Raw genomic sequence first — 9,186 nt, 5'->3', positions numbered from 1 at the left:
AAGATCAGGAGTCATAGACACAAGTATCACCAACAGAATACAAGAGATGGAAGAGAGAATCTCATGTGCAGAAGATACCATGGAAAACATTGACACAACTGTCAAAGAAAATGCAAAATACAAAAAGCTACTAACCCAAAATATACAAGAAATCCAAGACACAATGAGAAGGCCAAACCTAAGGATAATAGGTATAGATGAGGGGGAAGACTCCCAACTAAAAGGACCAGTAAATATCCTCAACAAAATTATAGAGGAAAACTTCCTTAACCTAAAGAAAGAGATGTCCATAAATATACAAGAAGCTTACAGAACTCCAAATAGTTTAGACCAGAAAAGAAATACTTCCCGCCATATAATAGTCAAAACATCAAATGTACAAAACAAAGAAAAAATACTAAAAGCAGTAAGGGAAAAAGGCAAAGTAACATATAAAGGCAGACCTATAAGAATTACACCAGACTTCTCACCAGAAACCATAAAAGCCAGAAGATCCTGGACCGATATCATACAGACCCTAAGAGAACACAAATGCCAGCCCAGACTACTATACCCAGCAAAACTGTCAATCATTATTGATGGAGAAACCAAAATATTCCATGACAAATCCAAATTTACACAGTATCTCAACACAAATCCAGCACTTCAAAGAATAATTGGTGGAAAACTCCAACACAAGGAGGGAAACTACAACCTAGAAAAAGCAAGAAAGTAATCTTCCAAAAACCCCAAAAGAAGATAGTTACACAAACATATCTCCACGGATGTTAGTCCAAAAGCTTGGATTAGCGAAGACTCAACCCACAGACCACATGAAGCTCATGAAGAAGGACGACCAAGAAGGGATGCCTCAGTTCTACTTAGAACGAGAAATAAAAATGCTCAAGGGAGCAAATAGGGAAACAAAACATGGAACAGAAACTGAAGGAGGGGCCATCAGGAGACCTTTCCACCTGGGTATTCACCCCATGTACAGCCACCTAATCTAAACACTGTTGTGGATGGCTGGAAGTGCATAATGTGAGGAACATGATATAGCTGTCTCCTTAGAGGTCAGCCAAAGACTAAAACACTCAGAGGACAATGTTCACAATTAACCACTGATATGATCAGGGGTTTCCCAATGGAGAACTTAGTGAGAGGACTGAAGGAGCAGAAAGGGTTATTGACCCCAGGTGGAAAGCAACAATACCAAACAACCAGAGCCCCCTCAGGGTCTAAACCACCAGCCTGGGAACACATAGGGAGGGACCCAAGACTCCAGAGGTATATGTAGGGGAGGATGGCCCCGTCGGACATAGGTTGGAGAGGAGTTTCTTGGTCCCATAAAAAAAAAATGAATGAAAAATGAATGAATGAACACACAGTGGGGGGGGATGTGAGGGCGGGGAGGGGATAGTGAGGGGGGTAGGTGTGGTCACTGCCTCATAGAAGCATGAGAAGGGGGATGGGATAGGTTTCTGGGTGGTGGGAGGAAGTAGGCTAAGGGGATAAAATCTGAAATGTAAATACTACAACCAATTTTAAGAAGCGGGAAAAAAAAAGTCTTCAGAACCAACATCTTTAAAAAAAAATGTCAGGCCCCTGGGGGTGGGAAATTTTTTTTTCTTGATACTAAAACTTGTTCTGAGAATTGTATATTGCAGAATACACAGCCTTGGTGTATCTACTCATCAAGCATACTGAGCAGACCTGCCCAAACCTCTGATGTCCTGGAATTCCATCTGGATTCAGTGAAGACACAGCATCAGAGGCTTATCAACTTACTCTCCCCCCCCCCCCCTCTTCTAAAATCTCAACGCCCTTAATCAGCTTGAAGAAGTTAAAGAAGAGTCAGCGCCCCTATTCCCTGAGCTTGGGGACTAATGTGGTTAATAATGATCTGTCTTTCTAGGGACAAGTAGTGGTTTTGTTGGAACAGGGGGGATTAACTAGGACTTACTGCATAGCCATAACCTACTGGTAGAAATCTGTATAATTATTATCAAGATGAAGTTATAAATTCTTAAATGGTACAAAATTTACTTTGATCTCAAATTTAAGGTTTTCATTGGTACGAGCTCCTTATTAATATAAAAGTGAGATGAATATTGATACGCTCATGGGCATTGTGCCTGTATAACACCTTTAGGAATACAGGGCCTAGACCCAGCCCTTTTTTTAACTTTTTTAACTTATTTGGGACGGTTAACCTATGAGTTAAGAGACTATAGCAAATTCATATTTTTGAGTTCATTGTTAGGGCGCTTTCCATATTTTACTTAGAAATAGCTGAGAGGAGTTAACAGAAAACAGTCCAGGTTACCTTACATGGATAGTTGGTTTTCAAAACATCAGAAGTCCATAGAACTGATGCTACAAATATTTATATATTAATGTTCATATTGATTAGAGACCTGTCTGCTCCTGACAGCTTCCTGTCGTGGATTCTAAGAAGAAATTGAGCATCCTTGGAGTTACTCCAGTTGTGTGGTAACAGCCACTAGGCAAGAATTGCCTCTCTCCATCTACAGACAAATTACTGTCCAGAAAAGGACACACATGAAGAATAGTCGACTGATTATATCTGCCTAGACAGAGTAATCAGTCCTTAATAATCCTGCATCACCAAGGTCTGTCAGATGATTCTGGGCCAGAAGGCTGAAGATTTGATGCTCCAACGTTCGGTAATATAGGGGCTTTTCAGGTGTTCAGAGGTCTCTATAAATTGGCTAAGTTTTAGAAGCTATGATTTGTGCTTCCCACAATTATAGTTAACTCAGTCATTCTGGATTTCTGACGGGGTTGAAAACTTATAGCTATTTACCGTAAGAGAAAAGATTTGAGTGGATGGTCGGCAGCTGACATTCATCCTAAAGCCAGGTTCAGAACTAAATGTTTTAGTTAGGATAGATGACAGAGGTGCTGGTTAGTCAACAAAATGATGGACTGGGTATTAAGACTATCTTGTACCTCACTGGTACAAATTGGCATAATTATGCTCTAATTGTATTTTGAGAAAACAGTTTTATTTTAACAGGAAGGGTGATGTGTAGGAGGAGCTAAGGTAGGAGGAGTACTGAGAGGAAGAAAAGGAGTAAGAAGAGGAGGAGAAGAAGGATAGGAGAAGCTAGGTGATGAAAGAGAGAAAGAGGGGGGAGACAGGGAGGCAGATATTCATGTATCTCCACCAGTCAAAGATAGTTGTTATATCTAGGTCGGTCAGTGGGTTACACCTCTGATTGAACAATTCCAAACTTATAACGCTTATGATTAACATTATTTAAAAAAAATGTATAAATGCAAAAAGGAAAAGGGGGCATGGGATAGGGGTTTTCTAAGGGGGGGGAATGGGGAAAGGGGATGGCATCTGAAGTGTAAATAAAATATCTAATAAAAAAAAAGAACCTAGGATTAATATTTGAGTATAATTTTTGGCTGTTACAAATTAAGATTTTAATTAAAAAGTACTAAAATCAGGGCTGAAGAGATGCTTCAGCAGTTAAGAAAGCTGGCTACTCTTTCCGTGGATTTTGAGGTTTAATTCCCTGCATCTACTCTAAATGCTGGTCTTCAACTATCCACAGCTCTAGTTTGAGGGGTTCCAATTCGTTCTTCTGGTTTACATGGGCACTAGACATGAATTTGGTAGGTAGGCATAATACAGTCAAAATGCCTATATATACATATATACATACATATATATATGGTTCTTATAATATATATATTAGCATAAGGTGTTTTCTAGGCCTCTGTGGTGGGACATTTCTCTAGGTTATGGCATGTGATCATGACTTTTACCCTGTAAAGCATGTGTCCAGCTACTAGCATTGAACTGAAGGTAAACTGTTCCTTCCAGTATGCCCAGTTTGTTTGCACATGAATGATGTCCAGAAAAAAAAATGATGTCAGTTTACTGCTGACATTTTCTGTCTACCAGCAATTTTCGGAGGGGATGCTGAGAATAAGTTGGTTAGCAATGATGTTAACATGGAGATCACATCAGGTGGCCATATCAAGACTTAGAAAGCTACAAATAGCCAAAGGGTGAGGGATGTAGCTTAGTCAGTCTGAACTCTTTATCCCTAATATAAACATAATATTTTCTATGTCATATACAATGCATGTTAAGCACATAACCCAGTTTTATTACTTAGATAGCATTAAAAAGATAATGACTACAATTAGTCTACTTGTCTTATCTGTCTAAAGTACTGTTACACATTGAACATATTAAATGAGAATACAATATTTCATCTGACAACCTCATGGAAAAATTAATAGTTTGCAATATATATAAATGTTAGAATTTGTATAATACGCAAGGACCCATAAGATATTAAAATACCAATGAATGTAAATAATTTATACTGATAGATAATATTTAAACTAAATGAGCTTGAGGTCAGCCTGACAAGTTTAGCCAACCAGGATACACAGATATTCTGTTCAGAAGAAAGAAAGAAAAAGAAAGAAAGAAAGAAAGAAAGGAAGGAAGGAAGGAAGGAAGGAAGAAAGAAAGAAAGAGAGAGAGAAAGAAAGAAAGAGGAAGAGAGAAAGAGAGAGAAAGAAGGGAAGAAAGAAAGAAAGAAAGAAAGGAAGGAAGGAAGAAAGAAAGAAAGAGAGAGAAAGAAAGAAAGAGGAAGAGAGAAAGAGAGAGAAAGAAGGGAAGAAAGAAAGAAAGAAAGAAAGAAAGGAATAAAGAAGCAAAGAAAGAAACAAAGAGAGAAAAGAAATTCTGACATCTAACATCTGACATCTTGTCTTTCCTTGATTCTTGCTAACATCCTGTGAATATAAATGTTTAGTAAATTATTATCATATATGTGAGTGTACTTCCCCACAGGAAAATACATAATACTAAAAAGGAAATATCATTATGAATTTAGGATACTTATGCATGATTGGTAAGAAAACAGGATTGTCTCACAATCCAACATTTTCACTTCTATAGAAATATACTCTCAAATTGAAAGCAAAAAGTAGGGGCACTAATGTGCATATAAGTTTTATGAAAAGTAAGCTGAGAGTGAGAACCCAATCAGCCTCAACTGATACAATGTGGCATAGCCATTTGACCTATTATTATTGTCTTAAAAAGCAAGAAACTCTCTGAACATGTACAAGAAGAAACATGTACAAACCTGTTAACAGGAGAACATACAGTTAGAAATAGGCCAGGCACAAAAAAAATACATATTACTATAACTACAACACATACCAAAATAGATGCATGGGGACCCCGATGGAGGAGTTAGGGGAAAGACTGAAGGAGCTGAAGGGGTTTCCAACCCTATAGGAAGAACAACAATATCAACCAACCATACCCCCCAGAGCTCTCAGGGACTAAACAACCAACTAAAGAGCTGGACCCATGGCTCCAGCTGCCTATATAGCAGAGGATGGCCTTATCTGGTATCAATGAGAGGGGAGGCCCTTGGTCCTGTGAAGACTTGATGCCCTGGCATAGGGGAATGCTATGGCAATGAGGCGGGAGTGAGTGGGTTGTTGGGGGAACACCCACATAGAAGTGAGGGGAGGGGTGAGATAGGGTGTTTGTGGAGGGGAAACCGGGAAGGGGGATAACATTTGAAATATAAATAAATAAAGTAACCAATAAAAATAAATTCATAAAATAGATAAATAACATCCATTTCCAGAAGCTGAGGGAATAGACAGACATTTGATGGGTATATAGCACACATTTCTGGAAGTATATAATGAAGAAGTTTGCACAGAATTGTAATTGTATCTAGTACCACTGAATTGTATAACCGAAACTCACTCACTCTCTCTCTCTCTCTCTCTCTCTCTCTCTCTCTCTCTCTCTCTCTCTCTCTCTCCCCCTCTCTCCACATACATGCATACCAACAAAAAAGTCTCCTCAGATTATTTCCCAAATAAACACAATTATTTGTTTAGAAGTATGTTAGATTGTTAGTTGGAAATGTCTTATATATTATGGTTGTTTCACCCCAGAGACTTTGTGACAGTCATAAGGTTTGGAGAGAGGGAGAAAATGTTTATATTTTCATAGTTTCTACTGTATTTTTAGCCTGGCCGTATAAAAGCTGTGCTTTAGGCATAATCCCAGGCATATCATGAAGGATTAAAGATTCACCTATCCTCAGAAAATGTGTCAATGATTTGGTAGTTTGTATTTAAAAATAGTCTGGGAGCTATTGGTGAAAACACTGACAAAGAGAAGAGGCATGTGAAATAGTAAGGGCTACCCATACTGGCTTTCTCTGTATTTAATATACTAATGCAGATTCCTAGTATGTATATTCCTGGGTTTATTTAAGCTGCACTTTGCAACTCTGCCCAATTTGAAACATTTGAAACAGATACTCTCACTTCTCATTCTCCTTTAATGACACCAAAAGGAGTCACCAGAAGTCAAGAAGACAAACAGTGCCCAGTCTGACACCATCCCACCTGTGAGTAGGTAGAAAAGAACACAAGAGCTAGGGTTATTTTGGTCCTGCCTCTCTGAACTCTAAGTATAGGTTTGTATCCTTTCTCCTCCCCCCTGCCATTTCCTTTCTTCATTATCTGTTTGCCGAAAGAGAAACAGTAAATTAAAATGAGGTAAGTTGGGAACAGATGGCCATGTTGGACACAGTCACCTTAAAGAACTTATTTAATGCCAGTTTGTTTGATTTTCATAAGGCAGAATACAAAGGTCACTTCAGCTTTTTGTGATGGCTATGATTTCAAGTCTACAAAAAAATTATAAATGGGAGTTTTGGAATTAGAGTTAGTTTATTTAAATGCAAGGGTGTGAGATTACACTAAAAAAGCTAAAAAAAAAAAAAAAGAAGAAGAAGAAGAAGAAGAAGAAGAAGAAGAAGAAGAAGAAGAAGAAGAAGAAGAAGAAGAAGAAGAAGAAGAAGAATATGTAACGTTTTAAATCTAAAGATCTTAAAGCATTTGACCCCTCATCAGCAGGAATCCACTAATTGTGGAGAGCAACGTGACAAGAATCACCATGTCTTGTCATAAATACTGCTTTGGTGAGCCAGAAACATTGAATTCAAAGAGAGATAAATGGTAGGAGATGTATCAACATAAACAAACAAAGGAAGAATGACTAGGAAGCAAACCTAGAAGAGCTTTGGGAAGATGTGGATCCCAGCATTTGATAACAATATTGGGATTTGTGTTACAGGACATTTGAGCAATACCTGTATGTAACTAATATTATGTTTTCAGTTTACAGGGTAGCTCAGGGCTGTGTGGAGAAACCCAGTAGTGTAGACAAGAAATCATTCCCTTAGGGGCTACAATCAGAAGGAGAGATTCAGGACAACGGGCAGGTAATCATCTCTCGGAATGCACACACAAGAACATGCAGCAGGCAGGATTAGGTGACAAACATGTAATTTTCCTGAGTCTCCAACTAAAGTCACCTGCAGTGGCTCAAGGATTTAGGTGATATGTCCCCCTGCATCTCCTTTTTTGCCACATTTGAGAAGATAATTGTAGTAATAGCAATTGTCCAGGAAGGAACATGAACATTCAAAACTGCATTAAACAATCCTATCAATGGCACCTATGTACAGTTAAGTAGTAACAACAGCATCGTAGTTGTAGCTTTGGCTTCAGTCTTTAATCCACAGTATTTGTTTATGAGAATTATTCCCCATTCTTACTACTTTTTCTGGTATTTGATAACATTTACTATTTTCTACTTATAAAAAACACCGAGAACACACCTAGAACCCTTTGTAGAGAAGAGCTATTGTCTCTATAAAGAATATACTGCAACCTGCCCCTCTGCGCTGCAAGTGTGGCTGGTGTGCTTAATAGGCATAGTAGGTTCCAGAGAAGAGAAACGTCATGTCTACACTCAGTGTTCTAACCTATGAACATCTGAATCTTGAGTAACCTAACATCCACTGGATAAAAGCAAGCCTGAGATGACCACCAGTGCAGCACCGTGCAGGTCTTGTTCCCTGCAGGCCCCAACAACTCCCAAGATGGGGAGCCAGTTAGAGTCCAGAAGAATTCCTCCTGGGACTGAGTGGCTTATGGTCCAAGGGGCTAAGAAATTAGATCAGGAACTCAAGGCAGGAACCCGGAAGCAGGACCTGAAACAGAGGCCATGGAGGAGCACCATTTATTGACTCACTCTTCATAGGTTGCTCAACATCTCTGGGGTGTACCCAGGACCACCTTCCCAGGGATGTCACTGCCAGAAGTGAGCTAGGCAATCCTACAACAATCATCAATCAAAACAGTTCCCCACAGGCTTGCCCCCAGTCCAATCTGCTAGGGGTGTTTCCTGTCCTTGTTCATGATGTTTATAGCTCACACTCTATTATTAAGCATATGCCCCTAATAATATGCATATGATTTATATGCTTTCTTGGTTCATTGATCCTTTAATCTCTAGGAAATCACAAAAAAAAAAGGATCTTATTTCTTTCAGGTAGTTGTCTTGAGATGCATTTTGTGTTATTTTAATATATTCACATCAGCTATCAATTCTTACCAATTGCATAGTGTAGATTTTCTTATCCTTACACTTTAACCTGCTGACATCACATTTTCACAATAAGCAGATTCTGTATAAACAACGTATCATTGAGACTTGGTTTTGTTATTTATTTTAAAGCAGTAGCACCGTCTCTACTTTTAAATCTTAGTATTAGGCCAATTTTCCTTAAATAGCATAATTAACACTAAGCATATAATTAGTCAGATTTGCTTTAGATGAGCAATTGCAAAGGTTAATTCTGATGACATCCTTCTTAGACTTAGTGTTTGTACTTTATGAAAAATTATAGCTTTGCCAACACAGTACTCTGTCACCCTCCTCTCGCTTGTTTTGCTACTACAAATCTGTAATTTAAGGGTTTTACATCTCCATATGTCATAGTCTTTACAACCCACATATATAATCCATACATCCTTCCTTAATTATGGTTTTAGGTTCTTCAGTTTTACCTGCAGTTGACTGAGCTCTAAGATGAAAACATGAAAATGTGTCTATTGATTGAGGTTTTGAATCAACTTCATGTAAATTGAAGGGATTGTTCACAAGGGGGGACATGGTATTCGCAAATGATCCTAGCTTGTGTCTAATTGATAGAAGACTACCCAGCACAATGGGTTTTTTCCCCTAGATTCTTCATCTGTTTATCATCATTTAATTTATATACTTCAACACACATGCATGCGTGCATGCACACACACACATAT

At 38.4% G+C, this 9,186-nt stretch overlaps 1 non-coding gene across 1 annotated transcript; it reads left to right on the top strand.

Annotated features, from left to right (window-relative positions):
* The first annotated feature begins 7,749 nt into the window (after positions 1–7,749).
* LOC117702242 (small nucleolar RNA SNORA17) lies at positions 7,750–7,878 on the top strand. Its single transcript, XR_004605990.1, has one exon. It is a non-coding gene; the product is annotated as a small nucleolar RNA SNORA17 (small nucleolar RNA).
* Positions 7,879–9,186: the final 1,308 nt, after the last annotated feature.

This window comes from Arvicanthis niloticus, unplaced genomic scaffold (assembly GCF_011762505.2).
Source record: "Arvicanthis niloticus isolate mArvNil1 unplaced genomic scaffold, mArvNil1.pat.X pat_scaffold_602_arrow_ctg1, whole genome shotgun sequence".
NCBI classification, from domain to species: Eukaryota; Metazoa; Chordata; class Mammalia; order Rodentia; family Muridae; genus Arvicanthis; species Arvicanthis niloticus.
Note: the sequence above shows the minus strand (reverse complement) of the source record. Positions and strands in the feature narration are given on the sequence as shown.